Source organism: Argiope bruennichi, chromosome X1, assembly GCF_947563725.1.
Source record: "Argiope bruennichi chromosome X1, qqArgBrue1.1, whole genome shotgun sequence".
Lineage (NCBI taxonomy): Eukaryota > Metazoa > Arthropoda > Arachnida > Araneae > Araneidae > Argiope > Argiope bruennichi.
In genome coordinates this window covers 72,924,669-72,940,445 of record NC_079162.1, presented here as the reverse complement: position 1 = coordinate 72,940,445, position 15,777 = coordinate 72,924,669, and the positions used below count along the sequence as shown (strand labels likewise).

Genomic DNA, 15,777 nt, shown 5'->3' with positions numbered 1-15,777 from the left:
AGTGGTGCTTGTACATTAACAGCATCTTGGCAATAAATCGCCAAAGATCGCCGTCTAATGAGTTTTTTCGTATTTGTTTTTCGCCAATAACATTCGGTTAATAGTACACATTTAATAGAGTGTATGAGAGAATGTTTCGGAGAGACCAAGCTCTTTGGTTTTATCAAAGCGTGAAAGAAACTAAAATGAATTTCTTGATTGTTTCAAATGTGCTGAATAACTGCAAAAAACTTTCATTATATTTTCTCAAAAGCAATAATAATAATAACCACTAGCTTATGTGTGCTAAGAAGTGGTTTACATTCAATTATCTAAAATATGTTTTTAAAAAGGATGAATTGATATTTTTATGACACACTCATCCTCTAAAGTATTTATTGAGATGGGCTATTTTGTGAAATAACAAATTGGAAATTTAGTTTTGCTAACATTAGGTATGTAAAGTTTTATTGTGAATAAAAATACGCAAAAGAAAATTTTCATTTTATTGATATTATCAACTCACTTAAAAAATTGTATAATGTCATTTTTTGTAATATGAAAGCTTAAATCGTTTTTGCTTTCTCTTTGATAAAGAAAGACGCGTCATCATGTTTGAACAAGAAAGAAGACTGACTATATTACTAAAGAAGAATTAAATACTTTATTTGTTCAATTAAATACAATAAGATAAAATCCGAAAACCGTTGACTGATGATGTATCCTTTCACCTGCAGATGACGTGATGTAATCTGTTGAAAATGAAAAGAAAAATTAAATTAAATTGAATTTTATTAGCATAAAACATCCACCAGAGCACAGAATTCAATAACAATTGATACTAAATTGTAAAAATAAATAAATAAAAAGATATCTATCGTCGATAACTATATATTATATAGAAATTTTTTTATGTAAACATTGTGTTTTATTCGCTTTGTGATTGGTAGATAGCGAGTCATCTGACGGATGACACTTGAGATTTGTTTTTCCAGTATTGTTCGAAATATTTAATAAATTTTTTTTTACGTCGTAGTAAGTATTTATATTGGACTTAACGATGATATGGTGATAAATTAAGAAAAATAAAGCTTTAACTAACAGCAGAAGAGTTTAAAACAATATTAGGTGCTTAGGTGCTAATTTTACTTTTAGACACATCGCTTGTGGCAACACTAACGAATAGTTTTCCGGTTTCTTTATTATTTTTATTATTTTCGAGTTACGGAAATTTTTATTCTCTCGGTTAGCAATCGTCTAAACACCTAAGCTATACACTTGTTAACACACTGTTTTTTTTTTTAAATTGTAATGAGACGTCCATCAATACCAGATGCAAAAAAAAGAAGAAAAAATGAATAGAAAGCCTTAAAAGGTTTTAAGAAAGTTTTTATTTATTTTGTTTATTTTTTTTTTTTAATTTCATGATTTAATCCTCATTTCTGACGTAAAAGTTAAAATTATGTAGCAATTTTTTCTGAATTATAAGTGATGGTAAAATATTTCCTTTCTTATTTCGAACTGAGCTTTTTTATTCGTGACAATTTTAAAACAGTTTTTTTCCCTCCATTTACTTTTCTTGTCTAGTGGGAGGGAATCGGTCTCTTAGGAAACTCTACGAACCTGAGGACACGCATATTCCAGGGCAACATTGGGGTTGGCGAGCAAAAGCGAGTAGGGGACAAGGACCCCTAATCGATAAAGAGAAATACTGCCATTTTTCGCATGCGAATAAACTGGTTAACAGGATTAATCGCCCCAGATAACAACATGGGTGCTATGAGCCATGTCGATGGATCTTATTATGAGTATTCCATGCTTCGAGCCCTTATAAAAAATATACTCTCATCATTGATATTGACATTGTTGACAATAATAGTCGCAGCCCTATTATTGTGCTTCCAGCAGAACCTAGAATCTGTATACTTACTCGAGCAACATATGTGAATATGTGTGAGCAACTTACTAGATAAAATATGTGAATTTACTAAAAATGATTCAGTTATGAAACTTTTATCGAAATGTTTGTTATAACGGCAGGGCTACGAAATTACTCATTGTGGTCCAATAGTTTAATGATCCTATTTTACACCATCAATAAAGCCCCATTTGGGAAATCACTCATTGTAATCCAATAGTTTAATGCTACTATTTTACACCATCAATAAAGCCTCATTTAGGAAATTACTCATTATAGTCCAATAGTTTAATGCTCCTATTTTACACCATCAATAAAGCCCCATTTGGGAAATTACTCATTGTAGTCCAATAGTTTAATGCTCCTATTTTACACCATCCATAAAGCCTCATTTGGGAAATTACTCATTGTAGTCCAATAGTTTAATGCTCCAATTTTACACCATCCATAAAGCCCCATTTGGGGTCATGTATAATTTGGTTATTTCAAAAATTCTAACAGCAAGTTCTTCTGTTAACAGATAAACAAATGTAAAAAATATTTCAATTTATTTAATCAAACAATTGTATTGAACTGAATTTATTTTTATTTACGTTTAATAAATGCATCACTTTTACTCTTTAGTTTTCTCCATGTATTCGTTACCGTTAAACTGCATAGTTCATTTATTTCATAGAATACATAGTTATTTCATAAAATAACTAACCAAGTCAGTTCAAGTGTAAAATAAATTAGTATTTCCACGCTTTAGCTAAATAATCTATAAAATAATCATTATTCTAAAAACTAAGCAATAAAGGACAGTTAAGTGTAAAAAACAATATAAATGAATTAGACAACATACATAATATTATGTATACAAAGACACAATAAAATCATTTGACACAATAGGAATTGCGAAAATTGCCCATGAAATTGTATAGAAGATTATTTCTAACACAAAATTATTTTTTATTATTTTTTGCATGAACCTCTTTTAAAGCCATGACGTCACAACCTTTTGAATTCAGAACCGTAATTAAAACGACCCTATAAATCACGATACAATAGCAAATATTAATAAATGGGTTGTCCCTTATTGATTATTTTACATCTTAATGGATACAGATCATTATTTTCAGGAAATAATGTTCTGTACCCATTAAAAATTAAACCACAGAATACTTTATCATTATTTCATAAAAATAATAATAATAAAAAAAACGATACATTTTAAGAAATATAGGAATGCATACTTGGAAGAAATAGTGGAATGCATACTATATAAATCATACGATTTAATGCCGTTGGACTTTTTTCTTTGTTTTTGTTTTTTTTTAAATATAAGTTTTATGCCAACAAACTCACAACCACCCACGCTACCTTTATGCAAAATGGTCAGTTGGAAAATATAAGAAAAAAGTTCCAGTGGCGTTAAATCACATGATCTGGACTGTCAATTTTAGTCACCAAAATGGGAAATTAAACGACTTAAAAATGACTCATGAAGTAAATGAATTGTTTCTCCAATTGTATGGCATATGGCCCTAACCATATTTTGTACAAAGATTGTGAATTGTAGCTGCCAAACCTTCATTATTTTTTTAAATATTTCTTAGAAAGAAAATACGCTGTTCTTTCGCATACGCTCCGTTTTTGATAACCCTATATCATTAGCTATAACGTTTTTTTTTTTTTTTTTTTTTGCTGGCAACACTTCCTCGCACAAATGATGCGAAATTCAAATCTTGCATTTGGGACCTTTATTTTGAGACATCCTATGCAAGGGCTGTACACTCCAATTTATTCAAATTAAAATTGAGTATCTTAAATTTAAGAAAGCTTTCTTTTTTAAGGTTTTTTTTTTTTCATGCTTGTCGATCAATTAATTTAGTCTAATATTTTTCTAACCGTTGGCTGACTAATTTAAAAGTCAACAGCCCTAGCAAAATTGCATTCAAATATTTGAATTACGTAAAAAAATTATATATATTTTACAGTTTTGTTTAAAATTACATTTAAATTTTAAAAATTATGCACTAGATACTAAAGTCAACTGATGTAATGTTATTGATCCGCAATCGCAATATTTTACTTCTTCAGTTTGTCACAATATTAATACTTCAAAGCTGCTAAAATAAAAATTAAATTAAGATCGGCAAAAAATTAAAAACTGGAGAGGGGGGAACGATGTGACTGAAACTTTCATTCCCTAAAGCGTTTGTAGAATGATTCTGAATGGAACCCCTCCCCCTCTCTCAAAACAGGCAAATATTCGCCATTTTGGTTATTACAAAGTCATCTCGAGTTCGTTAATATCGTAGCAACAACGTACCTTTCGATCACAAAAATTCCTAACACATGATTAAACACGCCCCAGATTTTTGTTAATCTAGATTGGATGGTATTACCCGAGGGAATGTGACCTGAAAGTAACTACCAACGAGGAGACCCACTGGAGCCACTGGAAAGGGATGTGTAAGAGGCCTTTAATCAAGAGAGAACATTTGTATGTATCCGCACGTTTTCAGGAAGGGAGGCCTTTTTGGGGGTTTCATTATAACTTCCCAGCAGAGTGGCTGTGGGAACCTATTACTGGCCGTTGGACTTTACCACCATTAAGGATCTGTCAAACCTTATCTAGTGGTAAAGTATTCACAACTATTGCTTTTGCAGGAAACGAATAAAATATTGCATTGATTACTTGTTGTAGAAAAGATAAATGTGTCTTTTTAGAGGGACGAGCCCATAGTATTGCCGAAACTGTCTGATAACAGATCTAGCCGACCGACTAGAAGTAAACAGGTTTAGAGCAGTCGGGGAGCCTACATAAGGCGCCTGCTTTCTTCATATACGTATTTCCGTTTGACCTTATCTTTGAACCTTCTTATAAATTCCCAACTTGAAAACAGCATTGCTGTATGCCATTTGAGAATGACAAATAATGATAATGCTGTTAATAAATGTTGGCATTCTCCCATACTTCAAGCTGATATTTGAAGTTGTACATGCGTGTGCGAGTGATAATGTTTAGATTTATTTTACCTTCAAAGGAAAATACATTTTCGTTGTTGGAGTTTAAATCAGTGTATAATTACTTGCTTTTTCGATATAATGTATGATGGAATTTCTTTTTATTGATCAATTTGATCAATAAAAATGCTACAAACTTTTGATTTACTTGCAAAAACTTTCCAATAGCAAAAGAGATGATACAGTTTCTAAATAACATTGCATTGCATCGCGCGTTATTTCATATTAGCAAAAAACGAAAAAACTGTTAACCTAATTATTGATGTTAAAATTGTTAATCCGTAGTAATTAATGTTAATAATTCCTAACAAATTCCGTTCCTAGATTCTTACACCTGATATTTGTTACATTGAGTTTATGCAGTGATAATTAGTTAAATGATTCTTTATACCATGAATAGTAATTTTGCTCTGATTGAGAAGAAATTTAGAAGGAATTTCTTACAGATAAATTAAACATTTATTCGAAATGAACTATATTTATTCTTCCCTAATTACTTTTTTATGCAGTTTAAATATAATAAATTGATTGATTTATTTTCCAAAAGTTATCCTCTGTAATATATAATTTTCAATAACAATTTAGTTTTTAAAAAATTGTAAGTATTAAGTAGTTAATGGTATATTATTTCATTTTCGAGGTCAATGATTTAAAAATTTGCTTTAAGTGAGTGCTGAAGAAGATGTAAGACTTTTTTTTTTTTATATAAAAATGCTAATTTTCCGCTTCGATTTTTAAGTTTTTTAATATTCTATGAACAAAATAGAAATTCACTTCTCATCGAATATTTTAACATATATAATAAGCAAGCATCATACAAGAAACGATGATGAGTCTTCAAATGAAAAGTCGTTGATTCAAAACCTTCCACTGTATTCGGTGTGTCGCGGTGGCTTGGGGTCTCGGCTCCTGAGCTGTAGGGTTTCAGGTTCGAGACCCGATTCCACGGAATAACCATCGTGTAAGGGGGTCTGTTGCGCGTTAAATCTTTCAGGATTAAACGTCCTCTCGCTGGTGTGGAGAGGGGGTGCGAGCTCAGGTGTCGTCCTCGTCACCTGACCACAGTTCAAAATTACGAGATACGTCCCAAATTAGTCCTAGTGTTGCTTTACAACGGGACGTTAATATAACTAAACTAAGAAAAAACCGCTATATTAGGCGAATGCAAGAGCAAGTTTTTGTATTTTTAAAATATCCTTTATTAACTTTATTAGAATTTTTCATTTTGAAGAGAGATTTCAATTTTTATATTTCGTTTTTTTAAGTTTTGCGATTAAATGTAATTTTTTTTAAAAATCTTTTATCGAAGGAAATAAAAGTCATGAATATCGGCAATTAACTCCAGTTAATTTAAAGGAATGATATGAAAAAAACATCGCTAACCTGGTGAAAATTTTTCATTTACATATGTACATTCTTATTTGTTATTTTTTATAGCTATAGAATAATTTATACTTCTGTTCGTTTTCAGATACGGAAGTACTCCATGCTTCCGCTAGTCAGCTTTGATTTCATCAAAATAAGAGTGAGATGAAAGATGAAGAAGGAGAGGGGGTTCACTTTTTATTAAAAAATATGCAAAAAATTTTTATTTCCATTTATTTATTTAAAATAAATTTGCAACATTGGGAAAAAATAACTAAAAGAATCACACACCTAACAAAGATCTTCGGAAAATTACTTTTTCTTACTCGCGGCATATCACCCCCCTCGAGGAGTAAAATCAACCTACAGAGATAGGAGTGGTGTTCTAAAAACGGACAGCAAACAACGCTACTCTAGCCCATTTTAGAAGAAATTTTCTTCCATTCTGGATAATTGGTTTGTCTTTTTTACCAATACTTTAGTTATCAATTAATCAGAAATGGAACATTTAAACAATTTACACAAATGTGCATTTATCTTATAAGATGTTTCAAATACGCTAACACATCGTTTTTAAATGGGGTTTTGATCACTCATGCATAAGAAACGGTATTAACAAGTAAAATCAATCTGCTTTATAATTGCTGCTTCACTCACATGACTAATAGAAACCCACAATGATTCACAAATGAAACAATACTAATGCATGCATTCATTCCTTAATGGGATAATAAATTTCTAGACTTATAAAGCTTCAGCTAACTTCCTTATTACTTTACCTGACTTAGAAGAAAAACGCAGCCAATGTATTCTGAGGAGAAAATATTTCATATTTTCATGACACTAATTTCAACTTTTAAATAGTTTTTGATAGTTTTATTTTAGTTGATAGGTTTGGAAATATATTTAAAAAAAATCCCCTTTTGTAAAAGCGTTTTTTTTAACGAAATTTTGTACCTCTCAAAACTTCAATTTTTTTTTATTTAATTTGAAAAAGTTTCAAGTTTTAGTTTGTAAATTTTTCTTTTGAGAAGCAGACGAATAATTCAAAACGGTAATTTTAATTTTTAATTAATTTAAAAAGAAGAATATATTTTCAAATTCTGGGAGGAAAAAGGATTTTGTTGTTTTAATGTATGTAAAATAAATCGAATTTTAAATAACTACTAAAGAAGATACATGCTTTAAATTCTGGGTAAAAATCCAATAATTTTGTTTTAAAATAAACAAAATACAATCTAACTAGCCAAGTAAATGTTATTTTATTTATCAGCCTACGACTGATTAAATAAACTAAAATCTGAAGAAAAGTGATATTTCCTCAAAAGGAAATTATTTAATAAACATTTCTGTAATACAGATGTAGGCGTGTGTATAGGAATTTGTTGATTTGGTTTGGTTATATTAACATCCTGTTTGAAGCAACACTAGGGCTATTTTGGGACGGACCTCGTAATTTTGAACCGCGGCCAGATGACGAGGACGACACCTGAGCTGGCACCCCCCTCTCCACACCACACAGCGGGAGGACGTTTGGTCATGACAGATTTAACGTGCAACAGACCCCCTTACACGACAGTTCTTCGGTGGAATTGGGTCACGAACCTGGGACCCTCCACTTCCGAAGCCGAGACCTTACCACCAGATCACCGCGGCCCTAGGAATTTGTTGAAAGTCCGGTTCAAGTAAAATAATAACGGTGCGTGTGAGCATTTGAAATAAAAAATACTTCTAGATAGATTGAAGCTAGCAAATGGGAAAATAAGCACTATTGTGAAAGATTTTTCATATTTGAACAACAGATATATTTTAAATTACGAATATCTTAAAAAACAAATGCAACCCCCCCCCCCCCCAGAGGTTATGTATAAGGTATTTTTCACTCTTAGATTCGGAAACCCACTTTACATTTGCGAATGCTTCAGAAGATGTTTATTTCATAAGAGAAGCAGCGGGAGGAAAGATGAAAGGAGATGATCGCATAGCTTTTTTAGTTTAGCTAAGTTAGTTATATCAACGTCCCATTTTAAAGCAGCACTAGGAATATTCCGGGATGTGCCTCATAATTTTGAGCCGCGGTCGGGTGACGGGGGCGACGGCTGGGCTTGCGTAAGCTAAGTAAAAATAAATAAGTAAATAAAATCTGTTGGATAAAAATTCAAAACGATGAATTCAGTTTTTTCTGACTGACCGTTTTGCTGCCAATATGAAATAAAAATAAAATTATCAAATAAAAAAATATTAAATTTAATTATTATTTAATAATTCTTCACTGAAGAAGTTAAGATTACCACATTTTAAGAAAACAAAATAAAAAATAAATTGTGTTGATATTTTTTTTAAAAAATTGTTCATAGAATATATACTAATAAGTAAAATGACAATTTTGGATATTAATTTCAAAATTAATATCCAAAATCAATATATATCCAGAATCAATACAAATGTATTAATTCAAAATATATTTCAAAATACTGGTAAATTTCATTACCAGGGTTTTTTTAGGCCAAGAAAATGTCCTGTCTAAGTGGGGATGGTTAATTATTTAGAACACGGCTGCAATCAAGCTTTACAAAAAAAAAAAAAAAATGAGCCTAGTCATTAAGTAAATAAATCTGTAAAAGATATTTTATGACTCATAAAAAGTTAGGATAATATCAATAAAAAATACTCATAAAAATTAGGATAATAAGATTTTGTCAAATATAATTGGTAAGATTTCTTTACTTTCATTACGTTTATTTAGTTGTTACAGTATTTATAAACAACAAAAGTTTGTTTAAAACTGTGTTCAAATAATCATAAGTCTTGAGTTCAAATAAGAGTCATGAGTTACACATTTACTGAGGTAAATAATGATAATAATAATAAAAACAACTGATAAATCATTAGAACATTGACTAAATTAAAAATACTCTGAAAAGGGAAATCAAATCGATCATTTTATTGAAAGAGGACCCTCATAACACGTACTGCCTAGTGCAATAAAATGCCTAAATCCATCACTGACCACGCCCATTCTAGTCTCCTAGATTTAAAAGGCAAGATATTTTTGAAGATTATTTCAGATTTTCATTTTATCTGTAACGTTACCTAATGATTAATTTTATGGAAGAACGGAATAAATTTTTTTTTCATGAAGAATTTTTCAGCCTTTTATGATTTTCTTTTGATCAATTTTTCCCACCTACTTTCAGATAATTTATTTTATTAAATTTTTATTAAAAAAAGCAGTATCAGTACAAAAATTCCTTATATGAAATCAAATCATTATTGAGCAATGCTTTTGTTGAGCAACGTTTTTGTAAAAATTATTTTTGAAAATACTTTTTTCGACGTAGATAAATATTTGACTCGTGTCTTGAAACAAGATAAAATGGCGACTCATTTCAAAGGAATTTGCATTTTGTGATGAATTTAACAGAAATCATATGATTAATCATTTAGCAACAGTTGCTCGAATAAAAAAATCATAACGATTATTCAAATTCTTTTTTTCCATTGATTAAATTTCTTGCGATTGTTTAACTCGATTAACCTTGAAACGTTCTGCTCAAAACTGAATGATGTCATTCATATTTTTCTATAAAACATAATTCTTTTTTTGTTATCTTTATTATGTAGTCTGATTTTCTAAAAAATTCACCCAGAGATGCTTTAAATCCCGAGTAGTCCGGGAAGCTATCTCGGACAAAAATTAAAAAAAAAAAAAAATAGAAATAAAGAAAATTATAGCTGTTTTAAAATTAAAAAGCTGTATTAATTATGGTAATATAAAATATTTCGCAATTACATTTTTTTTTTTGGGTCCTTCAGGCTGACTCAATTACATAAGTCATATTCAGGAGACTATTCTACAAACAGTAAAAGTTGGAAAATAACATTCTACAGAGATTATCTTTTAAAAATTTTTAGATAATATAGCACCTTTTTTTCTGTTCTTCTACCCTCTAATGAATGGATTAATGGAACGCTTCGCCGAATTAGGGGCTTAACTCCGGTAATAAGGAAAATGAAACAGAAATCTGACGGTCAGTATGCTGAGACCTTTTCGGGGGCCTGGAATTGAATGAACTTCGCGAAGGAGGGAAATAGAGGGGTAGAGATGTAGTGCTTCAAGAGAGTAGGCAATCTTAGTACATCAAGATAGTCGGCAAACACGAGTGAACGTCTTTCCTAGTTTCCGCGTGTAATGTCGCAGAATATTGCGCTTTATACTTCGTAATGCAATTAAGAAATTAAATAAACTTCCTGAAAGAGGGAGAACTGTATAAAGGTAGTGTCTGGAGGTAGAAAGGAAGCTCTCGAAGGTCACGGCAGTCCGCAAACGTGAGCGCACCTTCCCCAGTTTTCGTGTGCAATCACGCAGTATAGTGCGCTTTGTGCTTCGTATTACAATGAAGAAATTAAATGAACGTGAAAGAGGGAGAACTACATAGAGGGAATGGGGTATGTCTGGAGAGAGTAGGCAGCTCCTCGAGTCCACAAACATGAGCGCTACTCCTCCCCAATTTCGATGTGTAGTTAAATTAACTATTTTAACTATTCTTTCTTTAAATGATACCTAATTTACACATTTACGTTCAGTGCCCTATTTAAAGAGCAATGATATTTTCACTTCCGTGGCTAAACCAAATGTATTCTACCGATTCTTTTTTGCTTTATCTAAGAAATCAATGTGTTTTTTAGAACTCTTAAGCAACTGTCAGAAGACATATACAATACATTCCCAAGTCAAAGCATTGTCATTTTTTTGTCTTTTGTTTTGATTTATTTTTGAAGTAAGGGAAGGAATCCGAAAGCTTCATTTCCTCATTTTTTGAAATTTTTCTATATTTTAAAAACATCGCGAATTCAACATTTTAATAAGACTCAAGATGGGGTTCATTCAAATTGAGCAATCTTACGGAAAAAAAATAAAATCTAAGAGGTCCGAATTAAAATTTTGAACAATTCAGTGAAAAGAATAATTTTCAAATATATTATGTAGACAACAATCCTTGTCAAGTTATTCTTGCAGCTTTCGCTAGTGATTTATTGAATCCCAGTCCCGTTTTTTGAAAATATCCGATGTTTATCAAGTAACTAGTATCAGTAGAAGACTAATATAATTTTAAAACTTTGTCAGAAAACAGAGCGATTCTGAAGATCATATCATCCACCAATTTTTCATATCATGCTATTACAAACGGATTCCACGAATTTCAGTCTAATATACACATTGGAATTCCGACGGAATCAGATCTTGATTCTCCAATATCCAAAATGAGGCTCTGCCTCCAGACTCACATGAGCCATCATTTTCAATGAATCATTGATATATAATTTTATAATGTATCTTTAATAATGTAGCATATCAGTACATCTTATAAGATGTGTCTCTGTAGCAATTTTCTTCCCACAACTCGTACAAATATATATGAAATGTTTATATTTCATTTTGGTTCATTAAATTAGACAAGCTGCCTTACAAATTAACTTTAAGTAAAGTAAGTCCGTGTTTAGAGATAAAAAAAAGAAGCCTCCACAGTAATTTTCCTTGTAGAATTCACCATGGCCCATGGACCGTATGGTGAAATACTGCAAATTATGTAGCAGAACCAGGATCCACAAAATGGGCCCCTACATTAAATGAAAAAAAATTAAGTGATTTGCCACTCAATGTCATTTCATCATCTACTGACATTGAAAGGTGTTCTAAGTGCTGTCAAATGTTGATTGAAGCTTACGCAGAGGACCCTCAACTGTCATTTCTCAGCTGAACAGTGGCAATTTCATTCATGTGTGATCCACAAGTTCAGTACAGCAAAGGATTTAGAGATGTCGAAGTAAATTATATGCTGAATTAAATTAAAATTAACTGTAGGACATAATACTGAGTGTGCCTTTACAAATGCAGATTTTGGTTACCATAAATTTGAAACTTTACTGGTCTCAATTTGTTCATAGAAGTGTTCGTTTTCTCAGCGGAAATAAATTAAAAATCTCATCAGAACAATTCTTTAACTATATTAGGAATAAAAGCAGAAGTGCTATATTAGTTTTAACGATCTGATCAAATAGCATGAAGTTAAAAAAGGGAGATAATGTAAATAAATAAAGCAAAAATATACAAAAATAAGCCTTATTTTCCATCTTATTGCAAGTTTTGTTTAATTTATATAAAGATATTTTATTTTAAACGTTATTGTTTATAGTTGATTTAACATCTGTACGGGGGTGCACCAAAATCTTTAAAATATTTACGATTTCTAAGGGAAGTTGGTTCCAGATCTTCCTTAAACTGAGACTGTTTTCCAATACAGTAATTTAGGACTTAATACACTTCATCGAAACTTCTTTCTTAGGACCTTCTCCCTCCATTTTATGTTTTTTATGCAGGTAATTGCACCAATAAATTTAGCATATTTAAGATGATCAAACGTCTCAGATTAGGAGGAAAAGTTCTGAATTTCGACTATTTCTTCTGGACTGCAAAATAATCTCGTATTTGTATCTAATTTTGACTATGTTTCGGATTGCAAAATTACCTCGTATTTGTATCGAATTTTGACTATATTTCGGATTGCAAAACTACCTCGTATTTGTATCGAATTTCGACTGTTAGTTTCGGGTTGCAAAATTATCTCTTATTTGAATCGAATTTGAATTAAATATCTTACATTTCCCTAACTGGCAAATATTTCATTGAAAAAGAGAGCTGAATATAATTTTTTAAAAAGCTAATTTTGAATTAAAAATAAAACGAATTTTCCTTTCCAATTTTACATATAATTGACCAATTTTACATATAAAGTAAAATATTATATTTCCAATTTTACATATAAAAAGACCATTTTCTATCGTTTAACCAACTTAAACTTGATTTTGGACTCTTAGCCTATCTTAGAAAAAAAGTAAAAAATCTTATCTTTTACTTATTAGTAAATAATTCCTATTAAAAAATGTTAACTGAATTTCCTGTTTAATGAGGTTAGCTTCCCAATTTTTTTATTTTCCAACTTTTACCATGTACCTAAATCAAGTCTACTTAACATGACAAGGAGTTTTCTTACACCGACCCAACTTATCCCGAAGGTATAAATCTTGACACGAGAGGTTAGAAGAAAAATTTCTAAGATGCACACTACAACCATTTGAAAAGAATCCTTAATATGAGACTGAAAGCAAAATGGTAAATATTATAGAAAAATATTCTATTTATTTTAAACTTTCCTTGCTTGTTATTTTTTTTTTCGAAAATTCTTACAAATAATAATAATAATTATTATTATTTTTTTTACTCATTTTGACTCTTGACTCATTTTTTAGCCAGAGCTTAGGATGGCGCGCTCTGATTCCAGACTGATTCAAACTGAAATATATTGTCACTTATATTTGCCATTTCGAAATATTACAGTTTAAAATTCGGATTTTTCATAATTGATGAGATGCTTTAAAAAATCCTTTGTCAAATATTCTTCCCAAAACGATAATTTGTAACATAAAATACCAGATATGGTACGAATGCCTACTTTCCAATTTAACTCGAATGATTTAGTGTATCTATCATAAGCTTTAATGAAAGATAAGAGAAATTACATAAGATTTCAAAAAAATTTCTGATTCTGTAAATCCGTGTTTCTATGTTTATTTTTCGTTCACTATAGAACCATTCAAATGCCATGCGGTGAATCAATGTAAGTTATGATTGTCCCAAGCCTTGTTCAAGGCCTTTTAAGAGCAATTAGTTTATAGGGATGGCAAAGTGTTATCGCTAAGCTGTCAACTGTCGGGCAGGAAATGAATTGTCTAAAAATACTGTTTTGACCTAGATGAAACTCAAAGTGCTTGATAATTCCTTATCATTCAGTGAATTAATTTTCCCGTGAGTGAAAACTCAAGGACTTATATTACCCTAATTCATCTAACCCTATAAATGTAGGACAATGCTATTTCAAATATTCCGAATGGCGGGAGGATTAAAATTTGGATCCGATAGAAATATTTAAATGGGTAAATGGATATATCTTTAAGTATCTGATAAGGGAATATCGAATTTAGTAATTAACATAATGTCAAAGAAATAAAAATAAGCGTCTGGAAAACTCACTAAAATCAGAAAAATGTGTCATCATCTATATACCAGAGCACAGCATGTTATTATAACCAGCCTTTATTTTCGCAAAACGTATCGATCGATCGATCGTAAATATGTATTCCAGATTATAAAAACCTTTTAAATGAGGAACACACTCAAGGTATTTTTGAATGTAAAGAACCAATTTTATAAAATTTACGAAATCTAACTCTTTATAACTTTTATTTAATTATTATCAATTAAATTCTTGGTAGATTGAATAAAGAAGATTGAATAAGTCAAGCTTCTCATAAATCATTTAGTCCAAAATTTGGTGCTGACCTACAGTTTTGAAGAAAAGATCATGAACTAAATTTTGTTCGATTAGGGCGTTATATTTTTAAGTTATATTGTTAAGTATATACAAACATAATTCCCAATCATCCGGAGTGTTCTTTCTTCAGGTTTCTCGCATGTTTAAACAATTTACAATTTATCTTCTTTTCGGTTCTCTTCCTATCTCACCTGGATACATCGAAAACTCCATATTATAGAAGGTCACAGCTAAGTCCGCAAGCGAGAGATGATTAAGATCTCACCTGAGTTTCGCGTGTAGGACACAGTATAGCGCGTTTATATATATATATATATATATGTGTGTGTGTGTGTGTGTGTGTGTGTGTGTGTGTGTGTGTGTGAGTTTAAACATATTTTAGCAGTTGCGTGGCCAAATGGAAGAACTTTTGAAATTTTAACTTCGGTATATTTCATCCCTGTAGGGCATAATTTGTACAAGAAATAAACGATGATAAAAGATGCGTCAGTCTACATCGCGGCACAATAACAAAAAAGACAGACATTTTTTTTTCCTTCAGTGATTTTACTATGAGATTTTGATAGGGATTTCTTTGACACGTGCAGTCCTAAGAAAGGGAATTTTAAGTATCTTTAAAAGAATGTTGTAAGTATTAGGAATTTTTATTCCTTCACTCGAAGCGTGAGAAAATGCTGAAGTCATCAGTTTTCTAGAGCGCGTGTTAAAAATAATTAAATAAAAAGTGGGAATTAGATCATGAAGTTAGAAAACATTTTAGAATGAAGCTAATATGGGCTAAATTAAGATAAAAATTACTAAATTAATTAGGATTTAAATTATATATATATATATATATATATATATATTCATTAATCTAAATTTTGACGTGTTCGTGTGTTACCATTTTTTACACATTCATGAATTTACAGATTGCAGACGGGCGACTTTGACGCATTTCGTCCAAAATTTAATGAGCGTCTACAATTCTGATGATAAAATTAGGCAACAAATATTAGCTCTTTATATTTTTGAGCTGTCGCGTTCATATATATGCAGACAGACTTCTTGAAGATGGTTTGACGGTTTTTGTCCAAAATTTGACCAAAATCTGTACATTTGGTGTTAAGA

At 30.7% G+C, this 15,777-nt stretch overlaps 1 protein-coding gene across 2 annotated transcripts in view; it reads right to left on the bottom strand.

Moving 5' to 3' along the window:
• Positions 1-624: 624 nt before the first annotated feature.
• LOC129958637 (CRISP/Allergen/PR-1-like) overlaps positions 625-15,777 on the bottom strand; it is a 173,627-nt gene continuing 158,474 nt past the window's right edge. For both annotated transcript variants that reach the window (XM_056071237.1, XM_056071236.1), the window contains exon 10: positions 625-731. The gene's annotated coding sequence lies outside the window, so the exon portion shown is untranslated. The remainder of the gene's footprint in view (positions 732-15,777) is intronic.